The sequence below is a fragment of the Grammomys surdaster genome, unplaced genomic scaffold (assembly GCF_004785775.1).
Source record: "Grammomys surdaster isolate TR1022 unplaced genomic scaffold, NIH_TR_1.0 126219, whole genome shotgun sequence".
NCBI lineage: Eukaryota > Metazoa > Chordata > Mammalia > Rodentia > Muridae > Grammomys > Grammomys surdaster.
In genome coordinates, this window is record NW_021621022.1 from 2,753,233 (window position 1) to 2,778,080 (window position 24,848).

The following is a 24,848-nucleotide window of genomic DNA, read 5'->3' on the forward strand; positions in this document are numbered from 1 at the left end:
CACACACACACACACACACACACACACACACACAATCTAATTTCTTATTACTCAAACAACAGGTTTTCTTTTTTTTTTAAATTTCTTTTTCATAGAAGAAAGCAAAGCAAGCACATTTGGATGCTGTGGCCCCCTTTGAGGTTAGAAGGACTTTAATGTCAAGTTAGTGTACTGGAGGGCAGTCAGCTAAAAGGCAACTTCTAAAGGTGTGCATTATCCAAGAAGAGCCTGTGGCTTCATTACTGCACCTCAGTGTCTTTGCCACAGTGATCACTTCCAGGAGAGAAAGACAGTACTAAAGACTTATAAATGTGAAATGGTGTTGACCCAGCAAATATTAAACAAACAAGTGGCACATGAGCGTAGTTTGGTATTTATTTTGCTGTATGGAAACTGCTTTGTTTTAAAGTAAATGTAAAAGCTAATGAACACGAGTAAAGCATTGATGTTGAAATGTTTTGAAATTTATACAAGTAAATATTGACCTTTTCTGAAAAAAAGTATTTTTCTTTGCCCTTGTTTAATTTATTTTCCCTTTTTTGTTTTTTAGGTTTGCAATTTTTTTTGGTGATGGCATGTTCAGAATCTTGGATCCCTAAATTGAATGTTGGAAATATGTAGGAGCCTTGGAAATGATCTTGTTTTCATATGTTAATGCCTTGGTAGGTGAATTAGTAGACTAATAAATATATGTAAAGGAGCATTGTAAGGTGACAGGTGTGTCTTAAGACTGTCACCTGTCTGAGTCTGTGCTCTGGAGACAGCTCTGTTGTGGAGCTCTCTCTGTCCTGGGTAGTCTGTGGGATTCCTCCCATGATGCTTAGCTTAGCTGGTTTTCTTTCCTACCTACATTGCAGTCTGAGCTCCTTAGATCACAGGGATCATTAATCAGGAGTTTTGAAGAGAAGAAAAAGCATCAAGTGACAATCTTAAGTGCAATAACTACAGAATTTCTACCTGGAAGTCATCTCACAAGGTCTGTATTAGAATATGTAAATTTTTAAAACTAATATATGTGTAGCGAAATGCCGCCAGTTTTTAAAATCGGGCATTATTATAGATCAGAAGTGTTCACATTGAGGGAATAAGGATGGTCGAGTTCACCTTTGTCCTATCTCCCCCTAGTCAGTTGATGAGTTAGTGGAAGGGGTTAGTGGTCTGTAAGCAGGAGGAGAAAAGGCTTGAATTTCCAGAAGGGATTAATTTCCCTTTAAAACAGAACAAAACAAAACACAAAACCCAGAAGTCAGTTCCCTTCCCTATGTGGGCTGCTCTCATGTAGAATGTGGGTGAGAGTGTTCATCCATGGACAGATAGATGGTGGTATCCAGTGCAGATTAGAGTTGCTGTAGTTGTCCTTGGTGGTTCGTTGGCCTTCGTCCGCCTCCTGCACCTGCTGGAATTCAGAGACTTGAAGAAGCTTAGTTACTTGGTCAGCGTGAATACTGTCCTCCTCTTATATCCTAACTGGGGAGTAGTGATTTCGAGCCCACAGTTAAGCAGCCCAGAAGGTGAGGGCAGTGCAGGAAGCTGCAGAGACTGAGTCCGAGCTCAGGAGAGCTGCTGCTGAGCTTTATCATTGGTGAGTTTGTCATTGTTTCCTCCAGCCTTCTCCTCCCCTTTCAGTGGCAGGAAATAGATGATACTTATTTAATGGAAAACACTACGTAGATTTTTGTTTTTAATTTTACATACCAATCTCAGCATGTGTTGCCTGTTTAGCTGCTTTCTGATTACAACTGGCTTTTAAAAACTCTCCTTCTATGGCACTTCTGTCAATAGAGGTTTCCTTTTAGCCACTTCTAGCCACAGTATTGATTGGGCCTGGGTATCTGATACACCCAGAACGAATTAGCCAGCCAGAAAAAAAAACTTTGTCCCCACCAGAATAAATATTTTAAAGACCTTCTTAGATTCTGAAAACCATGTGTACAAATGAAAGAGACTCAAGAAAGAGAAACCTTAGGCTCCTGCTAGCACAGAGTGCTGGTGGGCTGCAGACTGACCTTTCCAGAGCAGCTCTCCTGGAGGGGAAGAAGATGCTGGGGTGTCCTGGACACGAGACATTTCATGTTGTCATAGCTAGTTTTCACAAGCATGCCATGGAATTTAAGAATAATAAGGCCAGTGTTTGGAAATATTGATGTATTTCCTAATGGTGAGTTTGAATTATGGCATGTTCTAAATGTGTTTGCAGGTCAATGGTAAATTTAAGTTCAAATAAATGTCTTAAATATTAGAGAAAATACATTATCAATAAAATTCTTTTGTTCCTGTTGTGTAACTTTACAAAATTCTATAGAATATTATGTGTATGGTGGAGAACCGAGGGCATGAATATGGTCACATTGGCCGTCTCCTAGAAGCTTTTAGATAAAACTTTTAAGACTGTACTTAATCTTGTTTTACTTATAGTACTGATTAGAGAACATTGTAGTGTCTCTCATGGGAAGTCTGTCCCTTCCTGGGTCACTGTGCTTCACAGCCTTGGTACATCACACTCCAAAGAGAACAGATCTGTGCGTGTTATTTATGTTATTAACAGAGGGACCCAGAGAATGAGTGGAGGAATAGCCTGCCATTTTGGGGAAATGGTAGAGAAACTCCATATGGAAATCAGCTGAAAGCTGGGGCTCCTTCACCAGCACCCCCACACAGACAGGCACATTGGCATAGGAGGATACCCAATCTTTGGGGTTCTCATCACTCTCTCGGACTTTGATCTGCTCCCTCAGTGCTTCTGTGCTTCCAAAGGAAGGACTTCCAACTAGAAGGCTGTCTACTGTCTCTTCACACAGGCTTGCAGCCTAGAGAAAGGGAACAGACTCTGCACACTCTATTCCACAGGACATAGGGAGACAGTAGAGTGTGAGGCATAGTGCATGGTGGTGTCTTTACTGATAAATCTTGATTCCATAGTCGTTAACTAGGAATGCCTTTTAAACACAAGCAGATACTTTCCCCCCTGAATTATTGCAAGGGTTTTCTTATGTCAGCATATTAAATTATTCTTAAATTATATAATAGTGACTGGAAATTTGGGATTCTGTTGTGACTTGTAAATTTGAAGTGCATTTTCAGGAAAATTGTCAAGATTCCCAGGTAACTCATTTTCATTCCTTGCAGCCTTCTGGTATGTGATCCTTTCTGAGTTTGTCAGTTGGGAGGAGACACCCTTTGGCTTCTGTTCTGCCTCAGTGGCTTTCTTTGGCTTGCACTACTCAACATCTCATTTGTTAAAAGGTCCATTTGGACAGCTCTTGTGATTTCACATCCACAAGAAAAGAGGGTCCTGCATGCCTCAAATCCATGTTTCCTGTGGTGACCATAAACACATTAAGTACAAGGAGTTCCAGAACCTGCTGGACTTCTGCTACGTTTGCCCTGCTCATCCTTGCTGGGTAATTCCATCATGGTTCCTTCCAGCTCTTTAAAATGGTTCCGTTTGGCTCCCGAGTCCACATAGAGGTATCAACACATAGTTCACCCCTCTTCTTTCCCATTGTTAGGTTGCATTCTGCTGAGAACAGGAGCTACGCATCACCTTACTGAGAGACTCACTCCTGATGTATTTCCATCCTCCTTCCTGAAGAGAAAGCGGCATTTTAAGCATAGGGGCCTTGGCTGTCTAAGGATTGTCTTTAGAAAGTCCACAGCACTGTATTCTCAACGTGGCCTCTCAGTGTGCTGGTCACTGCCGTTGTGGTTTCCAAGGAAACCTTCTCCAGCTGCCATGCACTGAAGCCTGAGAAGCCTAGTGTGCCTCAGGCATGGGAAGACCCAGAGCTGACGCATGAGTATGGAAGCTTGCTAGGACCTGAAGAGAGCTAGAGACGCTCCTGCGTTTCCCCTAGGTGGCTAAAAAACCTGTTACATAGAGAAAGTGTCTGTCAGCAAGACTTGTCCAGACCATAGACCAACTTTTTAAGCCCGCATGAGTCCCCATTGGACCTACGCAGACTATCTGGGTGCATGTTTGTACCATCATTTAATCTTTTGAAAACTTGGTTATACTGACATAGAAGTTTTTTACACATAAATTTCAGAAGCAATACAGATGTGTGTTATGGAAAGGCTATATACTCTGCTTGTAATAAATTTCTGACTCTTGCATAATAAAAATTAAATGGTCCAATTATGGAAAACCCAACACTTGGAATTTTTTTGGTGGAGTGTGTTAAGTGCATGGCTGTTTTTACTTTTCCTGTAATATATGCATATTCTCTGCATCTGCTGCATATAAATCTGTGGTCAGGGGTCATGTGTTTTCTCCAGAAATTCTAAGCTCTTGGCTATAGTCACTAAGTCCTGGAAATGCATCTCAAGGTTTTCTGTGAACATAGCAAACTTTGTCCAAGTAAAGTAGCTTTACACTCTGAAGGAGGTTTTAGTAAGTAAGAGTGAGTGGGGGATGTGACTCAGAAAGAAAGGAAAGACCCCTGTCTGGAACACGAGTAGATAAGCTTATGTGCACGTCTGAACCCAGTCAGGGGCTCAAGGGTACCAGAGCTCCCAGATGACCAACTAAGTGCAGCACATTCAGCATGCACACGCAACAGAATACAGGGGAAAGAACACGAGGGCAAGCAGGAACCGCATGGTAAAAGATGAAAGTTTTAATCTGGCGTGAAGCTCATGATGGTCAGTCCCAGCACTCAAAAGGCAGGAGGCTTGCCCTGTATCAAGGACAGTCAGGGCTATAGAGTGGATTCTAGTCAACAGCTTTCAAAAACCTAGACAAAACTCAAAGTATATCTCTTTCTACTGTATGTCAGGTACATAAAATTAAAAGTTTATACTGTTGAGTTCTCTTAAAGACATTTGTACAATTTCTCATTGCCCTTTGAAGTCAGAAGCCTGGGAGATGGCATTTCTTGGCACTGTAGGTCAGATTTAGCAGGTTAACTGAGTTTTACCTAAAGGATTTGTTTAATTTTCAAGTCCCTTAGTAGGGTTTCTGAGACCAGTCAAGGGGATTGTGACCATTCCTTTAACACACAGTTCAGTAGGCATCTTTGTAAAACCAATCTAATGGTCAGGGTGGAACTAATGCTTGGTCAAGAACTTTCTGGAAATCTCTTATATTACCAATATGTTAAAATTCAACTGAAAACTCAGATGATGTAAAGATTCCTGACAACAGAAGACTTTCAGGAAATGACTTATACTACCCTGTGGATTATGGTTATTAATTTTGTGTATGTGTACACAAAATTGCCTACACAGTGTTACAGCTTGAGTATGGGGTCAGTGGATAGTTTGCAGAAATCAGTGCTCCTCTACCATGGGTTCTGGGACTGGACGTGGGTTGTCAGGCTTGAGTGGCAAGTGTTTTTACTCACTAAGCCATCTTCCTGGTCTGGATTAATCAATTTTTAAAATTTCTGCTCATCTGTAATATGAAGTTTGAGGCTGATTTTTGCATCTTCTTTAGCTGAGCTACTTTTATTAATAAGCTTTAAAAGAAATGAACCAAAACTACACTGAAGTGTCCCTGATGCCTTTAAGATACATAGCCATCTTCATCTTCCCAGAAATGTCATTTTCTAGAAAAATTTAAGTGCCATAATTCCAGTTTTCATACCTTTTCTACTCATGGCCCAGCCACAGTGCTAAGTGTGTCAGGGAGCCACTGTCTTGGGAAGATGTGGCTTTTCCTTGTCTTCTTCAAGAGTAGGGTTGGATGTTGTTCAGTTGTTCAGTGTCTTACAGGCACAACATTCAGAGGAGGCTCCGTGACCTCTCGGGTCTGTGCCAAGTTATTCCCAGGTTGTACATGAGAGGGCATTTGTTCTAGTTAAGTATTTTCCTTAGAATTTTTTTTTAAGAGGCCCAACAGTGAATCCGTAAGCCCCGGGCTGTGATTAGTGAGACAGTTGTTTCCTCCATTCGTTGGGACTTAAAAGCAACACTGAAATGATCAAGTAAATGAACTTGGCTGCAGGCTCGTCTCGGAGTCTGTCGAGTTGCTCTCTGTCCTTCCCTAGGGCTGCCCAACCATCACCTGAACTTCTGAAAATCCATCCAAAGTATTACTTGCCATTAAGATTTTGAGCCAAAGAGTTTTAATATTCCCAAATTACAGCAAAGATTACTCATCAGTACCTATTGAAATACTTCTTAAAAATAACTGAAACTAGAAACTGGTGGTCTTGTGATTTTTTTACTCTGAAGAGGAAGCACAAGTTTCTTTGGGTCTCTGATGACAGTCTCAAGCAGGAAGCTTAGCCGTCTCTCTGCCTTGTTCCCAAGATGTTTACATTTTGGTCAACTGGCATCTTGGTTTCCCTTACAAATTGTAGAGTTCTGTTTGGTTGGTTGGTTTGGTTTGTTTTCTGCTTGGATTTCTTCATGGCCTATGTAGAAATCCAAACTCCAGATCACAGAACAGGCTTTCATACACTTTCCAAAGCTGTCTGGAATCCGTAGGATGTACCAAAATATTGGAGATATTGGAGAATGGTTCCCACCTGAGGAAAATGGGAAAGGTGTGGCCTGGTGTACCTTGTGGGTGGCTCAGGGCTGCTGCCCTCCACTCTCCATTTTTCCTGATTTGTCAGTTGGAATTCCTTGATTTTACCAAGCTGAAGGCAGGCGTTGGAGTGATGCATTACCTGTCTGCCAGCATGAGCAAAAAGGTTTTACAGCTCCCCAGGAAGCCGCTGTAGTGAATTGTAGTTTCTTCCTTTTGGTTTTAATTGTAAAATGTCTGTTTAAATATCTGCCATTTCCTCTTTAAAAAAAATAATAAAAGTTTTGCCATTGCAGCCAACCTAGAAGCCCATTTAGAATTGTGCTCATCAGTGTGACTCCTTGAGGCCTAGGCAGGTCAGTCCTGGGGTGTCTTCATAGCTGCCCTGAACTGTTGGGTCCTGTACCATCTTCCTCTCACTTGTTGAGAGCTCTCAGGCTGCACTAGCACTGCTGAGGCAGATGCACTGTGAATAGGCAGGAGTTCTGCTATCCCGAGACTCCTCTGGATGATGGAAAATAACTAGCTCTTGCCATCTTGCCAACTGAAAGCTCTCACTTCTCCATCTTCTTTCCTCTCACCCCTTTCAATATGAGCTACACCAAAAGCACTCTTCCAGAAGATTTTTGAAAGACTTGGTTCAGCTGGATGCACCAATTAAAGCCCTTCATTCTTGTATTGATGATGTTTTCTAGATCTCAGCTACTATCCCAGTCTCTTGGGAACAGAAATGAGCATAAAGTTTGTGTTTGGAATAAACTTGGTTTAACATGTTTTGAACCTTGACTGACTACTGACAACACAGGGAACAAGACCATGGCACTGTGTGCCCAGCATGCTGTGGGGAGACGGAAGCCATGCGTGGTGATGACTAACAATATTAGGGTAGATGTTCCTCAGAAGGTGTGTCCTGGGAAATGTTTGTAAAGGTTTCTGCATTTCCAAGTACTCCTTGGCCCACATTATGCATGTACGTCAACTGTGAGCAGCTTCTTGCCTCTCTGTGCTTGCCTCGCCTGATTTCCCACTACCCAGCCCAGACATCAGCTCCATGGCAATAAGCATTTATGACACTTAAAATGAAGAGGTTCCACCGGAAGGGAGTGATGTTCCTCAAGGGTCTACAGCCCAGACTTAGGTCATGCAGCCAGATATGAAAAAGAACTAGCCTACAGGCAATTAGAAATAGACCAGTAGCAGACTCCATGTTTCATGCTGCAGGGAGGAATTGCAACTCTGGGCAAAGGTGTCCTCTACTGTCTTCTGCAGCTTTCCCTGTAAAAGTTAGTTAATGTTGAACAGGACCAGGATTCCTTGGGTCCTGTGCACAGGTCAGAACTTCTAGTTAGTGAGGGACAGAAGATGGGGCAATTAGATTTTTTTCCACCATCTCTATACCTTTTTTCTTCAAAATGTATACAACTTGTTTTGAAATTTTGATATGATTTGCAAACCTTACTTTCCATTAAACATCCTTGCAGCCCAATCTCTCCCCCCTCTTTTGTGTAGTACTGGGTTTGAACTTAGATGTCATACATGCTAGGCAGACCACTACACAACCTGTCTATGTCACAGCCCCACAATTTGTTGCAGTATTAGCAAGTACACATTCTTCTCAGCATCTTTCTCTGTGTGGATGAAACAATCTCTCTTGTATTGGCTCCTTGTCACTGCAACAGAATACTGGACTGAAATGGCTTAGGTGTGGCAGTAGATCATGACACCAGCAACATGACACTATGACCTGTGAATCCGAAAGCTGGGGTAGCTAGGTCTTGACCTATAAGCTCCACCACTGTAGCCATTGGTCAGCTGGCTAGACCCATGACCAAAGGCTCTCCAATCTTTTCTGAGCTTCTCCAAGCACGAACTCAGCTGTTCAAAACACATGAGCCTATGAGGTCACTTCTGTGTTCAAACCATGATGCCCCTACTGCTGGAAGCTAGGTTTACAGTTCAGGTTTGTTCCAAGTTTTCTCTCCTACAAACTCGGTTCCAGTGACAACTTCCATGTAATTTCTCTCCTACTCCATTACCTTGGTAGGAGTTATCAACACTTGGAAACTTGGGGTGTGTATATCTGAGATGCAGTATACAAGGACTCACTGCTTCCAGATGCCTCCTCTGAGTAGTGTGTGCGCTTTTTAGAACACTAAAGCTGGACAGCATTTCCCTTTGGACTTGTAGGGCTGTGCCACCTGACCTAGGTACTCATGTTTTTTTTTTCCCAGCCAGGTTTTGCAGCACCGACATTAAGGTCTACAGACCTTCCCAGCCTAGTGTGAAACTGCTTTGATTACAAGTTTTCCTGGTTTAATTAGGTAGATCAAAGAGAAGTGTTCTCACTGCAGAAATTGAAGATCTGTGGCAAGTCTTGATCTATCTCTCTTTCTAGTCTTCTTAGGGTGGTGGTGTATTATTTTATTCTGGTTTTCAGGGGGGGAGCCTTTTGGATGTGGCCCAGTTGTGCTGTTTTGTGCTTAGGGCTGTCGGTACTGGTCCTCTCCCCATGCTGCCCTCCCAGGTCATCATAACACCTCTAGATGCTTTCTAGGTGAAACCATTGGGCACTAAATGCAAAGAGTAAGACCTTCAGGTCCTTGCCTGGTCACAGAGCTTGACTTAGAAGTCATTAGTTCATTAGTCCTGGAAATGGTTGCTACACTGTCTCATTTCCACATGAGTAAAATGGAAGACTTTATGCCATCTCCTCAGCACTAGTGTTTTAGAATTTATTCTCTATTTTACGTAGCTAAGTAGGCAGTTGAGTAAGTTTTGCTAGGAGCAAAAGGATTAATGGCCCGGCCATGACCATAAGTAGAGTAGTTAACCAGAGGGACCAAAATTTAGCAATTGTAAAATTCTTGACAGCTGGTTGTCTTAGAGTTTTACTGCTGTGAACAGACACCGTGACCAAGTCAACTCTTAAAAGGACAACATTTAATTGGGGCTGACTTACAGGTTTAGAAGTTCAGTCCATTATCTTCAAGGTGGGAACATGGCAGTATATAGTCAGGCATGGTGCAGGCAGAGCTGAGAGGTCTACATCTTCATCTGAAAGCTGCTAGCAGAATACTGGCTTCCAGGCAGCTAGGACTAGGGCATTAAGGCCCATACCTGCAGTGACACACCTACTCCAACAAGGCCACACCTTCAAATAGTGCCACTCTCTGGGCCAAGCATATACAGACCATCGCACTGGGGTTTGCTTGCTTGCTTGCTTGGTTTTTTTTGGTTGTTTTGTTTTGTTTTGCTTTTACCTGGCCATGACTAAACTCTTTAAAATCATTCCTGACTGACTGTCGTGGGAAGCAACAGCTCCCAGTGCCATACAGAAACCTCCTCGACTCATAAAGGGAAGGTCCAATCCTGTTTGATTTGAAGAACAGCTTTAGCTAAGGAGTCTCACTGGACTTCCACCCTGAAATCAAGTTTTTTCTAGATGGCCCGGGTTTGTGTCTACTTGAGTACTGGGTTCCTTAAAGTTTTTATCCTACCTCTCACCCCCACCTTTCACTCCTGTCATCCCCACCCCAGCCCCCACCCCCATCATCTTCCACATCTCATCTCATCCCCCATAGCTGAGGTTCTCACTGTAGGGGAGGGAGCCTGAGATGCCTGTCCTGGCCAGCAGGGGGATGGGAATGGGGACGGCTCATTGTGTGTGGTGACTTCTGAATCTAGATTTTGATGGGCTCTGCCCTCTTCTATTACAATGAACCATGCACGAGGATGAAGAGGAGTAGGGTCTCCTCCAGTGTAAACAATCCAGAAGTGCACACTTGCTTACAGTGTTAGTTCAAGCAAGCCCCGGGAGTCTCTAGGGCCTGGAAATCTATTCAGCTGCCATTACTGGTATTAACCCTGCTGTGCACGACTACAGGAATCTGTATAGGGAAACTATCTAGTAGGTAGTTTGGTGACATTAAATAGGCACCCTTCCCCTGCAGGTTCCCGAGGGTGAACTTAGGTTGGATCCATTTATAACTGTTAGGGCGGGAAGTGGCCAGTGCCAGCATAATATGAGGGCCAGTCTATCCACTGAGTTTCAACCTACCTTCCAGGTAACCATTTTCAGACTTTGGTCAGGACTGCTGGCTGTGCCTGAACCCCAACCCCCCATATTATGTTGGCTCCAGGTTCATATAAGGTTGCCAGGCTTAAACTTGTGGGCAGACTCAGACATAAGCAAAGCAAAGGTGCAGCCTCTCAGCAGTCTGGTGAATAGCCCCCTGGGTCTGTAGAGACTTGAGGAGTGAAAAGCTAATAATTTCTGCCTCATGAACTTCTCAATGTGGGATGCACCTGGCCCTTAGAAAAAGCAAAGGTTAAGAGGTTGGCTCACTTTTTTTTTGCCAGTCCCAAGAACATACTTAGTCTGCCTGTCTTGAGCTTTGTAGCTCTTAGGTACAACATAGTTTTCAGTCAATATTTAGGACCTTTGTTGGGTTTAGGAAGATTTTGCAGGTGAAGGCCAGACCATTATTAGACTGCAGGGAGAGGGAAAACCCAACTTCATTGTAATATCTGGGCCTGAGTCACCCAGCAGGTTTAGTTTCCCCAGATGGGTGGCCTGGTGGAGTTTGGTGAACATCTGTCTTGCAATAATGGCAGAGAGTACAGGTCTTTCATCTGGCAGGAACCACCTCCTGTTTGCCTCCTGTTTAGCATCTACTCTTTTTGTCTACATGCTTTCTTTTTATATAGGTTGGGGTTTGGGACAATTCAGGTTCAAGGTGCGTAACCAAGATCTGGTGAGGCCCACAGTGGTGCTGCCTTCTGGGTGGCTCATTCTGCTACCCTATTTGTTTGGGCCTAAGGAATTCCACTTTTGATGCCCTTTGCAATAGACAATGGCTACTTCACTAGTAGGGCCTGGCTTTTTCCTGTTTTTGATTTTCTTTTTGGCTAAGGTGAGGAGTCCCTTCTCTTGGAGGTGGGCCACTACAAATGTGAACTGACTGTGTATACCATGATGGCTTTGCCCTATTCCCATTGAAGTCACTGTGTTAACTCTAGAACCTCAGCCCTTTGTGCTGAAGTCCCTCAGCTGAGGGAGTGGGCCCACTCTGTCTTGTCCAAGGTGACAACTGAGGCACCAGCATACGTGATTTCATTTCATCTTGAATAAAATGGCTCCCATGACTATACAGTACCTTTTCTGCTTCTTGTAGCAGGACATTTGTTAGGTCAGATCTGATGGCTTGGGCCACATGAGTCATTTTCAGGTGTAGTGGGGATCAGGAAGTGTGGACAGAGAGGCCTGAGGCACCCAGCCTGCTAGCCCTGGAGTAGAAAGGAGCATAACACAGGCAGCAGCTGTGGTGAGGGCCTTGCCTCAGGCAGGAGCTAAAGCTGCTGGAGCCCATCTTTCACCAAGGCTACAAACGTTTCTACATTACCAGCACGTAACTGGATCAGCTGAGCTGTAAGGTCTTACTGGCTGGAGGGGCCAGGGCGTCTCCTTTCATTGGATTGGTGCCAGAAGACCCTGTCTGCATCCACTCAAACATCATAGAATCATACCCTGCAGTACCTCCTATCTGGGTGGTGAAGTCATAACCCTAACAAGCTGCTGTCTCTGAGAGGCCATGTTGGGTTATTGTCTGGCTAAGCTGAGGACTGAAGTTTCATAAAGTAGTATCTAGGACTTGTCCAGAAGTGCATGATGATGTATTATCTGTATGTCGTACATATACCTTCCTGGGATCCCCCTCAGGAGGGCCAAAGTTTAGAGTGGTTAGGAACAGTTCCTGGCCCAAAGTCAGTTTGTCATCTTTTACTAGTATGACTATAGCAGCAACTGCTCACAGACAAGCCGGAAACGAGATCAGTTCCTTTGGACAGATAGAACACTGACTGCTTCCAGGATCCCAGTGCCTGTACAAGGTCCTGCTCTGTAGGATGGAGTGTCCTTCCCACTTCCTTCCCTTCTGTTTCTGGCTCTCTCCTCTGGGATCTCTTTTATCTCTTGTTTTCCTTTACCCCCTAGACTTGAGCAAACTCCAATAATTGGGACCTATTTATTTTATCAAACCATTCTAACTTCTGAAGTTTCTTTTCTAATATCTGGGAACAACTGCATAACAAAAGGAGTATTTTCTAGCAGCTGTCTTTAATCCTTTAAAAAGAGGTCTGGCAAAAATTATACAAAGCCTCCTTCCCTTGATCAGTGAGTGTTTGGAGATCCAATATGGGCCGGTCAGAAGGAAAAATTGCTCTATCCAGGCAGTGATGAGCTCCCTGCCCCACCAAACTTGGCTTGTCTATTCTTTTCAGAGAATGATAGGTTCCAAGTTTGTCGTTTATATAGATCATTGGTTGAAAAGGAGACCTAAACTATGAAAGGAGAAAGGAGTTGAACATTCTCTTCTCTGGGCTTGATCTGGGGAATGTTTTCCCCTAGATACAACCAGCTGGTTAGAGCAGGCGGGAGAGGGAAAAGAGGGAGCACTTGGCTAGGAAGCCATTTCCTCCCTGTGCACACTCCACTTAGATGGCAGAAGGCTCTGGTTGAGACTGGGCTCCTTCCCACCTCCACACAAGGAGCAGGAGCAGGACCTCAGGGACTATAGGTAGGGTTGGGTGAATAGGTGGAGGTTTCAGGTTTCTCTGGCTGACCTGGCCTAGCCAAAATGATTAAGGTCACCAACCAGAGAGCACAGAACTTAAGGAGGGGTGGTGGTGGAGTTGTCTTGCACCATATAAAGCCACTGGTCAATACAGAGAAACTGCCCTGGGTCGTTGGGGTTTTCTAGGCACCATGTTTTAGATAGCATGAGTCATCACTAGGCCACCAACTCCAGAAGATGGTTAATCCATTTCACAGAAGGTCCAGAGGTGGTTGGTTTGTTTGTTTGTTTGTTTGTTTTTTTAATGGAAAAAGCACGTCATATCTGTTCTTACCTGCAAAACTTCCCTTGGATTGTGACAGCCACTAACCACTATTGCTGCTTAGAGCTACCACTAGTGTCATCATAGCAATAGCAGCAGCTGCCTCTGAAAGGGACAAGTGACTGGTAGGTGGCCTGGTGTGGGCTCTGAGCCTGTGGGAAGTTGATAGCCATCTTGGGGGGAGTGGAAGCTGTGCAGATGGCTCACTCACCTTTCAGTTTTAGATCTGTTTCTCCAACCAACAAAAGTAACAGAATCACCCAGATCCACACACAGACACACCATAAAGACAGCCAGGGGTGGCCCACACACATTCATACATCTGAGTAGAACAGAGCAGTCTGATGATGTCTCACATGGGATTTGACCCATTAGCCCTTTCTGGTCTCTGCTTTGTGTCCTAAACAAAAGGCATCTTAACCAGACTTGACACTCCAATACTATTAGGCACAAAAACCATATTCTGGGTTGACCCACTTCAGTTAGAAAAGCATGCAGAAGCAGAGTGACAGAAGCCAAAGGCAATGTTAGTACATTTAGAGACTTTCCCAGAACTATGGACTTTGATGGTATAGGTCTTTGGTCGTGTTTTGGAGATATTGCATCCTGTGTGCTGGGTTCTAAGACCTGAATAGTATTTCATCATGGTGTCTCTTGTGCTAAGGTGTAGAGGGACTATTAACATCTAGGAATGTATAATACTTATCCAGGCGTTTGTGCTGAGATACTCTCCCTGGAACATTCTGATAGTTTGTCCCCATTTACTCATCACAGAGGCTATGACTGGAACTTTTACAACCCCAACTAAATGCAAACCCAGACTGGGCAGTGTCTCTGTTCAATTTATGGCTTTTTTTTTTCTCAAGACCTAAGCAATCCCTGACATGTTAGACAAGAGTCCAAGACCAACCGGATCTGTATTTAGAAGTAAAGAATATGCAGGAAAGTAGCTGCTAGAGTGGGGTCTCCATGGCTTCCCGGAGCACTATTCCTGCCCCACCCTTGACTCTGGGTAGTACTAAGCATCATCATTTAAAGGCATTTCAGTGGGTTGCTGCAGGCCGGAGGTACTGGGAAGCAGCCGTGTACCTCTGTTGTTTGGAGGACAGTGTTGAAAGGTGCTTGGTAGGTTGTCAAAGCATGGACCTTGTTGGGGACCTGCTCACACTGAGCTAGGTACATCCACACAGTTGTGAGGATGGAGAGCAGTCATAGGTCTGGGTGTTCATGGGAAATGGTGGACTATGTGGTGCTGTTGCCATGGTACATGGCAGAAAACAGGAGCCAGGACACTGCTAGTGGGCACCAGGGAAAGAGTCCTTGGTAATCTCACTTACTTCTAGGCCATATTAATACAGTTCTTGTGAATCCTCTTCTAATAAGTTAGATATCTACTGATTTGGCTCAAGTGTCTGTGGAGAAAATTTTAGAAACTTCTAAGATCCAAAAAGTCTACTAAAGCAATGTTTAAAACACTATAAGGCATGGTGGCTCAGCAAGAAAAAAGGCTTCTGCCAAACCTGATAACCTGGTTTCTAGACCTAGGACCTACTTGGAGAGGCAGAACCTACTTCCACAGAGTGTGCTCTACACACATGTGCATTCTACATAGCAAGTGGATGCCTACACACATATACATTCATAACAGCTAAAGTGTGCATATATATAAGTCTGCCCTCCCCATAAGATTCAAAAGACAGTAAAAAAGGAAATCTATTTCTCTAAGAGTGTGAGTAGACCAAAGTTTAAGTGAACAGAACTCAGGATTCTCACACAGTAATACATGACTATTCAATAATAAGCTCCCTGAGTGCTTTAAGGACCTCTGAACTTTCTCTGAAGAATGTACTTAGTTAAAAGCAAAAGCATCATGGAACTTATACATGAACATGCATCTTGCCCTAGTTAACTTTAAGTATCATCAACTTGATACATTTTAGAGTCAAGTGAGAAAGGCATCTTAACTGAGGTTGCCTAATCAGATTGGCCAGTTGGCATGCCTGCAGGGCATGTGGCCCACCGTTTGTGGTGCTGCTCCCTGCACAGATTGTCTTGGGTGGTAAAAGGAAACTAGATAAACATAGGCCTGTGAGTGAGCCAGCATACAGTGCCCCACTTTCATTTCTGCTTCTAGTGCCTGCCCTGAGTTCCCTCGATGATGAAGTATAACCTGTACACTGAAATCAACCATTCCCTTTCCTAAATTGCTTTTGCTCAGAGTGTTTTTATCGCAGCAGCAGAAGGAGACTAAATCACAGCCAACCCTAAATTGTAGAGTCTGGCTTGCTGAAAATTTCTGGCACCTGGCCAAAGGGCTCTGGGCTCCAAAGCTTTTGTCACAGTTTTTCAAATGCACAGATACGCTTGAAGATGTTAGGAGCTCACATGGGTGCTTAGACTCTAACAGTGTTCTGTGGACCTGATGGTCAGCTCAGGACCAGTGGCAGGACAAATGTCACATGATAACCTTTAGGACTAGATTCTTTCCTCCCCCTGCGTAGGTTTCAAGGATCAAACTCAGGTCATCAGACTTGGTGGGAACCACCCTTTCCAAGTGAGCCATCTCACCTGCCCTCAAAGTCTCTTTCACGCTTGATTTAAAAACTATCTTCGCAAACCTGGAACAAAATGACTCTGAAAGTTATTTTTCATTGTAGACTTAGTTGGAAGACAAATACTCCCCTTTATTAAGTTGTTATCAATTCTTAACTCTTAACAGATGCGGAAGCCAGACTGGTGAGTGGCTTTTAAGAGTTAGTAATGCTTGAGCTGCATCTTAGAGCCACTGGGTAAGTTCTGTGAAATACTGTGCACTTGTCTGCAGTTCAGGAAGAGCTGAGCCAGGCACAGATGGGTATCTTAGGTCATTGTTCTTGCAAGCTTTGGTTGTTTACACGTTAGAACATCTCAGCATACCAGACATGTTTGGTACTGGCCTTTATCTCATGTCGGCAGCAGGGGTTAGTGCTCTTCCTGATTCTGGGTAGTGAGGACCCAAAACTGCATTTCCTGGGGGTGATGCAGCAGCATTGCACGGGTTCTTTCATTACTATGAACATGACTATTTCCAAGTTCTGTGGCTGCTTTAAGTGTCACCATATTCTAGTAGCTTTTTAAAAATAGATTGTACAAAGTATTTAATAATACTTTATATTTGTGTAATTCTATGGAGGACAAACAACACAATTCATTGTTGTTTGGTCTACACTATAATCACAACAGAAATGGATTGTAAACCTGCAGATCACTAGCCAGGCTCGTGGTGTCCCAGCACTTGAGAGGCAGAGGCAGGAAGATCCCTACCAATTTAAGGTCTACCTACCAGGGTCCTGCCTCAAAAGCAACCAAAGAAAGCCAGAAAACAGAACCAGAAAGAAACTTCACAGATTGATATCTGGGGAAAGAAAATGAAATAATAGTCTCATCTCTGTATAAAATGAAAGTGCTCGGCTGCCTTCGCTGGGAAAATTCCTGTTTCTGTCCCAGAGTTGCAGACTCATTCATTCATGATTGTACAAGGCAGCTTGCCTGTGAATCAGCTGCCTTTGTCTTCTTTTGTGTCTGTCTGGTGAGGAGCAGTCTGTGAATGGGAAGCAGCCATCTGCCTGCAGTGGGGAGGTACAAGCAGACTTCAGCTTTGGAAGAGTGTTAACCTCAAGTTTATTCTGATGCTGGTGTGGATAATGATGGTGCCCCTGCTTCATCTGGTTGTGAGGATCAGTATGTATGAAAATCCACGTTCTGTCCCGGTGAGAGGCTGCAATCCCATCCCCAAGTATTAGCCTTGTGAGAGGACCAGCAACTCCATGCATCACAGCAGATGAATTGAAGGGGGTATTTGGGCAGAAGAACTCAAGGAGAGAGTTAGTCAGTTTGTTTGTTCATTTTTCTGTTTTTGAGGTGATTTGGTCAGTGTGTATGTATGGCTTATATATGCCCCAAACAAAAAATAGATACTATAAAGACTCAGAAGTATGAAATCCTAAATTTTGTGTCACAGATAGTAAGCTTATTACACATATGAAGTAAAAAGAAAAACAGAGCTTCGACCTGGAGTAGTTACTATAGTTATTATATTGTTTGTATCATGGATTTGGAACACTTAAGCCAGATACAAATACATGTTAGGCCATGTTAAGAAGAGAAGGGTCATGCTACCCTAGTTTCTCTTTAAATTCCAGTGTGCGTGTGTGCGTGTGTGTACATGAAACACACATGTGGAGGTCAGAGGATAATTTCCAACAATCATTTCTCTCTGTCTATCATGTGTGTCCTGGGGATCATACACAGGCCATCAGGGTTTGGTGCAAGCACTTTTACTTGCTGAGCCAAGATGGCACCCTGCCCCAAATCTCTTAATATTGTTGCTGGGCCTACATTCTGTGATGGAGATCGGGCACCATATGTACAAGATGCAGTCTGCTGGCTTGGGACCTAGAAAGCTTGTCTTTGGCAGGTTTCACAAGAGTTATCTTTGCGTGTGATTTGAGGTGAGTCGTGTGACTGGAGCTAAGAGCTAGGTTGTAATGCTGGAGGGAGGGAACATACTACAGGGTCAGGTGACCCTGTGCCAGCGGTCAGCAGTCTGGCAAGTGGCCCCTGGGCCTGTCACGGAACAGTTATCAAACATGGTAGGTCCCAACCTCTGTCTCAAGTGAAGTCCAACCACCCATCCTCAATTAGCCAACAAAAAGCCAAATTATTAGTGGAAAGCAGAAAAAGAATTACTCAGTGTAGCCATGGTGGGAAGATGTCTCTACGGCATTCATCACTGCATATGAAAGGCTTTTGTTGACTTTCCATCTCTGGCAGAGTACATGGGGAGAATGAACCAAAGGCGGTAGACCTATTTTGGCTCCTGGTTTCAGGACATGGTCGCTCTGCTCAGGCTTCTTGGCTTGAGTGAGATAGAGACTCACGGCAGGCAGCGTGTGGTAGAGCATAGTTGCTCATGGTTGTCAGGAAGCAGAGAGAGAAAAAGGAGGGGATCTGAGATGATACCCCTTTCAACAGCCACTTCCTGCAGCTTTGCCCACCTCCTAGTTTCCAGCCCCCAGCATCCTGTTACACTGAATCCATCAGAACCCTCACGACCCAGTCATTCCTAACGGCCCCATCTCTGAATTCTACTGCATTAGGATCAAGCCTTTCGCAAAGCCTTTAGGTAACATGTCAGACCCTAACTGGTCTGGAAGTTATCTGGAATATTGGGCAGGCCTCTTAACCCTGACATTCTGTTATGAGCAACCTCTTTATTGATTGTTGCACACCAGACAAATCAAAAGAGTTTGAAAAGGAGTCTCAGCTCTACACTGGCTGAGAACCTTGGTCCCTGCCCAGGAAGAAGTACATCCGGGCACTTGTCTCCAGTCTCCTTGCTGGTTTCTGCAGGCAGCACCACGGACAGCTCCTACTGCTCTAGTGCAGTACGTGGTGCCCCTCAGCAGCATTACTCACACCATGGCCTCTAAGAGGACCCCACCTTTCCAGCCCGAGTTCTCATCCAACCCCTCAAAGCTCACGGGTGATCTCAGTTCTGAGTGTTGTATGGTCTCTGATAGCAGTGCAGTGAGCCACAACCAGAATTTTTAAAGGTAAGATCAATAGAATAAAACATGGGGTCTGTATTCTTTAATGGAATGTTCCTTTGTTTTCCATTTGTATGTATGTGTGCATGTATGTGATTGCATGCTCAACGAGGTGCAGTGAAAATTTTTATTTAATTTTATTTTTGACTCCTGAGTTGTAAACAGGAAAATTTTTTAGGACAAATGCTTCAGGCACACAGTCTCCTTTTGGGCATGGGACAAAAGGGATCCTCCTGTCTCTTCTCTCCCATAGTGCTGGGATTACAGGTGTGTGTCAGCTTGTTTCCCCTTTTTAAAAAAATGGGTCTTGGGATCAAAATCAGGCCTTCATGTTTGCAAGAGAAGCCCTTTGCTGTGTGAGCTGTCTTCCTCAGCCCACAAACGAGGGATTTCTGAAGAGGAAATAAAAGGATCAGTAAGAACTTTAAAAGGTGTTTGACCTCTTTGTAACTCAGTAATGCAAACTAAGAGAATGCCATTTATGTCTATCCGAGGGCACGAATTACAGGCAAGCCTGGGGAGCAGTGGCCCACATATTCCTGGTGGATTACCAATATCTCATTAAAACAGAGGCCGATAATCCACCTATCACCTGACACTTCAGCTAGGAGTATACTCCATAGTACTAGTTTTGGTTATGAAACCATTAAAAATAAAAGCAATAACAAAGTATAGATATTCATTAGTGGAATATTATATAGCTGTTAAAGCTACATTTGTATCATGGGAAAAATCTGAAAAAAAATATTGGATGAGAGAAAATACTTATAGAAGCGGAGAGATGGTTCAGCAGTTCAGAGCGCTTTCTGCTTTTGCAGAAGACCTGTGTTGGTTCCCAGCTCCCATGTCAAGTGGCTCACAATCACTTGTGACTCCAACTCCAGGGGATCTAACACCCTCTCTGGCCTCTGAAAGCATCCTCACATACACACGCACAAGCATACCCACACACATACACATAAACAAAACATTAAAAACTTATTTATAAAAGCATGGCAAATATTTACCTTTTATAATTTGAAATGTATGTGTGTGCATAAGTAAGTAGTAACTAAAATATTCACCAGAGTGATTCATGGGAATTTGATGCGGTGTCTCCTAGTCACAGGAAGGGGAAGGGTATGGGGGATGCTCAGAGATTCAGTTGTGTGGTCTTTTACTATCATTAATCAGGTTTGAAATGTTTCTTTCATACAAAGTCCCGTGTAATGACATTCCTTTCTTTCATTCAGAAAGCTTTTATGATTTCCGTTTACCTGAGTGGTAGAGTTCCAGAGCCTCCGTGTGGAATCTCAGGTTAAGATAAGGTCTTAGCTCTCAGACTCCAGCCTCTTGAGCCAGCACTTCTGTCAATGGACCCGATCTTTAGCCATACAGTGACAGGTCATGTTCTGTGCTTCTCCATTCTCATGTCATGGACTGTGTGGTTTTGTTATTCATAATCTGCTTACTCTGTTACTCTGTGACTTTACACATGTGACTTCCCTTTCAAGGCCTATTAAAAATGCTGCCTCATTCTGTACATCCATCCAGCCATTCATGCCCCAACCCTTTTATCCCCCCATTCAATTATCCGCCTACTTGTCTGTCTGTCCAGACTCCTATTTACTCATCGTGCTTGTTTATCCATTCACCCATCCACTCACCCAACACTTCATTCAGCCGTTCAGTTATGTATTCACTCATACATTATTCCATATACCCATTCACCTGTACGATTATCCATCTACCCACAATCCATCCACCCACCATTCATCCATCCCTGCATCCATGCATCCACCCATTCATCCAAGCAGCCTTTCATTCAGTTATCCACCCACCCACCATCTATCTGTCCACCTAACCCTCCTTTTGACCTCTGTCCATTTATTGAACATCTTTAGTCTGCAGGTTGTCTATAACTTACCTTAATTTTCTCCATTATAAGTCATTGTACCTTCTGCAAGATCTCTGTATTGCTTTGTGTCTGTAATGGCTTTTAGTCACATTAGCGTTTCTCATCCTAGACTATACATTTTTAATGCTTTGTACGCACAGAAGCTCATTAAATATTGGCTGAAGAAATAAATTAGTCTCAGGTTGTCTGTCCACAACACTGAGCTCAATGCTGAGATGATGGTTCTGTCCTCGTCACTTGACTCGGAATACTCAGTGTCTCTAACTCATTGTTGCACAATGTGCATGCACATCCCAGGTTCCCAGGTTTGTCCTGGTGAGGAAAGGAGGGAGAGAGGAGGGAAGGGGAGGGAGAGCCAAAGAAGGGGGTGGGTGCGTATCAGATCTGTCTTTGACCAGTGTCCTCTCACATTGACTGAGCATCCAGACTCTATGCATCAGATGATCTTACCTCTCTGGGGACTTTGCTTTTAGTCTGAGAGGGAAGGAAATGCCATGAAAAATTAGTAACCTGACAGAGAAGTGTGAGGTGTGGGCCAAATGAATAATGCTGGCGTCATGACCTGAGATGGCCCAGAACGAAACAACTTGTTTTATGCTTGGCTGTATGAGACTGGTTTTGAGAGATTCATTCTTTTGCAAGAGGATCTGGGTCAGAATTATCATTTTATGTCAGATTGGGTTTCTGTAAATTTTTTTTCACAGCTCGATAGATGTTTAACAACATCTCCATTAAGTAAAAACTCTTGTACAGGTGCAGTTTTGAAAAATATATTCTGATACTACAGTGTTACATGGTGTGAGCCTCAAATAGCTTTCTGACCTGACACCAAATGGGATTTTCCTTGCGCTCTTTCAGACAGGTGTCTGCATTCTTGGAACTGCTAACCTTCGCAGCCCTTGCAGGGCTTTCGTGGACTACGGTTTCTACTGTAACAGCGGCCAACTCTGTGTCTCCAACCCTCAGGCTAAGGTTTACTTTCATCACTGGGTTCTCCTCTATCCAGGCAGGCTGCTTGGAGACTCTTCAAGTTGGAAGGGGCCTTTGTGTAGGCTCCAATCTTTACAGGACCCTCCTCTGCCTTCTGTCCTCGAATGTTTCTAGTTGCAGGGAGTGCACTGTTTTTCATCCCTGATGACCTTCACGTGTCAGGTTGGATGTCACAGGTGAGTATATCTTGGTGTGGATTTCAGGAGACTCAGGCCTCCTCAGGCTCTAGATCTGCTCCCAGATCCCAGTCCTTTGCAACAGGGAATTTGTCAAACTTTCCATCCAACCGTGACATTCTTGGAGCCCTGGCCTCAGGACGAAGATCTTCATGAGTAGCATGTGGCACTTAGTATTCTCGGTGGCAATAATGGAAGTAAGTTCTGTCTGTGTGTGAGTGTGTGAGAGGGAGGAGGAAATAGGAAGATGAGGTACAGGGCAAACATGGGGTGCCATGTACAAATTAAGGGCCAACAAGTCTTCTCTGCAGGAACTAGCACTGTGACCTCAAGGTGTGACCTGACTTTTCTGGGGCCCTCACAGTCAGTACCTCTGAGGTCAGGTGGAATCTCACATCCACTCACTTTGGTTTTGTCTTGGGCAAAGAACAAAGGAGGAAAGCCTGGAGCAAGGCAGCATTTCTGCGGTGGGTTAGAGCCCAGCAGATGTGACCCTCACCTGGATAGCCAAGAAATCAACAGAGATTACAGGCTTGTACTAAGTCCTGCCGTGTCTGTGTCCAATAATGGAGCTCTACTCACCAAAGAAGAAACCTTTGCTTGCTTCCCTCCACTTTGCTCCCTGCTTCACACTCTGCCATGTGCATCTTGTTGGCCAGGGAAGTAAATGTGAGTGAGTAATGGAAGCAGAGCCAGCTAGGCCCTGGCTGATAGGGCCCAGTGATCACCTGACAAGGGGAAATGAGCTGGCTTGAGGAGTGGGATTTCTGGGGATCAGGCAGTGTTACCCCAGGACCACCAGCTGTGTACACATCCAGCCCATCTCTCCTGAGTGGCTCACAAAGAACACAGAGCAGTGTGTTGGAGTTTAAACACTGAAATGAGCCTCACAACACCTTGAAGCACGCTATGTCCTATCTTCACATTATGGCCAGTGTGACAAAACTTTTGGAACCAGGACACCACTTTTGCCTTAGCCGGGGGTCGTTTGTTCTCAGCTGGGACCTTTCCTGGCCCAGGCCTGACGCCCATACCTCACCCTCTCAAAGTATGTAGGCATATTCCTATCTCAGTTTCTCTATCTGCACACCTTGTTATTGGACCCTGTGACTACACAACACTTTCTTCTCAGGACCCTTCCTCAGAGATCTGTTCACCAGTTTGATGTAACAGTTAGGTCTTCCTATGGGGCAGGATAGAGTGTGCCTTAGATTCCAGAAAGGGTTTGTTTGCCTAGTCTTGGTCGTCTACAGAAGATGAACATAAACAGCAGGTATTCCTTTGCCAGTAGTGTTTTTGAAATGCCACAAGTGTAAACACAACCAGACTAAAAGACTTTGCAGAAGTGATTGATTCACAGCTAGCACAAGGGAAGTCGTGGGCTGGCTGGCTGCATACTTAATACCCATATAGACCTGAATGGAGTGCTTGGAAAGGCCCCAGAGGCTAACATGCAAGTGTAGTGCTGAAGGACCCAGAAGACAGGGCCCCTGCCGATCAGAACCGATGTTCTCATAGGCTGGGGAGCTGCACTCTGATTTATTCCAGGGGTACTGAGATCAGCCTGGTTGGCAGGGGCAGTGCCTGGTATACTTGCCGTTTACCATACAGTTTACCATATATACCATACAGTGCCAAGTTTGTCATATGGATGCTGACAGACATGTGGCCTACATTTCTAGAGGAGCACTTTCGGGATTGGATTGTTTTATGTTTAACTTGGTTTTATATTCTGATGAGGCAGGTGTTTGTAATGCCAGCCTTTACCAGTTTGAGAATTCTCTCTCTCATGCCAATCTTAGTTGTCCAGATCTAATCGGGAATGGAGAATGGGGACCCATCTTTGTGGTATTTCACCAAGTCAAACTTTCCAAGAGGCAAGCCTGGTGGCACTTCTCCTCAGAGACACAGAGAATGCTATGGTATAGCCTACATCACTGCATGACTGTGGAAGGAAGGTTGGTCTTACAGAGATACCCTGGCTTTGCATGCCCTGACATTTGTTGTCTGCAGTTCCAGGCAAGCTGACTTGCCTCCCAGGGTTGTGAGGACGAGGAAACAGCCACAGTTGAGCATCTTTCCTTCCCTTGGTAGTTGTGTGCACGGTCTGTGATGCCGGGGGTGGAGGTGGGGTGCAGGCTTAATGTATTTGAGAAGATACGTGGAGATCAATGAGTTGACCATTCTTTCCAGGCTCCAAGTGAGCCTGTGGCTTCCACCTTCCTCTTCCACCCTGGAGACTCTGTCCCAACCTGGAAGTGCGGTGGTAGCGCTGGACTTGGAGGATCACCAGCTAGAACACTCAGACTTACAGATGAGTCCAGTTCTCCCAATTAAGGCCTCAACATCAAATCATTCATTTCAGAAGGGACCACTCTAATCTCGAAGCAAAACAAAAGCAGAGGAACAATAAGAAAACAGATCTGTCCACCTCATACAAAATGCAGGCTGTACTGGGAAGAATAGAAGTATGCGCCTAGAAATATGTTAGTGCTGCAATCACTAGGTGAGTCTTTTACCGTTGGGAAGACATTGTCACCTCATATTTGCACTGGTGCCTTGTGAGGAGGGAAGAACCACAGGCTGGTGGAACTGGGTTGTCTTTGCTAATCCATGGAGGAGCTCTTGGCCCCTGGTACATGTGAGCAGTTGTTCAATGCCCCATGTTCAGATCTGATGAACCTTTAGTTCATGAATACCTTTACCTAATATGGAATTTAGGGAATCCTTCAGCCCTCTGATCTAGGGAGGCAGGATTCTCCCAGGAGGCTTTTATCTGCCATACAGATGTATATGTGCATGTGTATGTATACGTATACGTATACACACAC

General features: G+C 44.3%; 1 protein-coding gene and 1 long non-coding RNA gene across 2 annotated transcripts in view; both read left to right on the forward strand.

The window, feature by feature from the left end:
- The window catches only part of LOC114613459, a 5,987-nt gene extending 1,837 nt beyond the window's left edge, over positions 1–4,150 (forward strand). Inside the window, exons 2-4 of the long non-coding RNA XR_003710182.1 lie at positions 551–662; positions 858–976; positions 3,510–4,150. This is a non-coding gene — a long non-coding RNA (uncharacterized LOC114613459). The remainder of the gene's footprint in view (positions 1–550; positions 663–857; positions 977–3,509) is intronic.
- Positions 1–24,848, forward strand: part of Xkr6 (XK related 6) — a 206,522-nt gene that overhangs the window by 45,893 nt on the left and 135,781 nt on the right. The window lies entirely within an intron of this gene.